Source organism: Pyxicephalus adspersus, chromosome 2 (genome assembly GCF_032062135.1).
Source record: "Pyxicephalus adspersus chromosome 2, UCB_Pads_2.0, whole genome shotgun sequence".
Lineage (NCBI taxonomy): Eukaryota > Metazoa > Chordata > Amphibia > Anura > Pyxicephalidae > Pyxicephalus > Pyxicephalus adspersus.
The window spans coordinates 50,189,911-50,190,545 of NC_092859.1; positions in this window are offsets into that span (position 1 = coordinate 50,189,911).

The following is a 635-nucleotide window of genomic DNA, read 5'->3' on the forward strand; positions in this document are numbered from 1 at the left end:
TGGATGCTTTTTTGCCATCACTTACATATTAGACATTTATGTTAAGGGGTGCCCCCTCCCCCCTTTCCTAATCCTCCCCACCCCTTTCACCAATCCTCAGCAAAGTATACCACACAAGAGGGAGAAATACCAGTTACCCAAGTTTTCTTTGACTATACACACAATAATAGGTTTGTCAAAACGAAATGGTTAAGTGATTTTTAAAAGCAATTGTTTGTCCTGCGTGTTTGACTATGTATGCCCTGAATACTGTGTTTATAGAGAGACCTGAAATCCCTGAGAATCCCTATAAAAACTTCGCTGAAATGCAGGCAGCGTTTTAAAGAATTACATGTCTGTTTCTGCTCCAAGCGCCGAGGTATTTTTCCCTGGGCTCCAGCTCTCAAAGCACAACTACATCACTCTCTCCACATTGCAATTGGGTGTGTGCAATTATAATCAAGGCTGAGGATTTGGTTTCTGCTGTCACCTCCTAGGACTGCTTCCCTGGCACAATCTACAGGCAGTTACCTTCACATACAACTGGGAACGTGTATGTCTAGCAAAAACAGCCAAATATTGCACATTTTATAGGCTAAATGCTTTATAAAAATAAAATCAGGAGAAGCTTGGGATAAAAACCAGTGGGATGCATA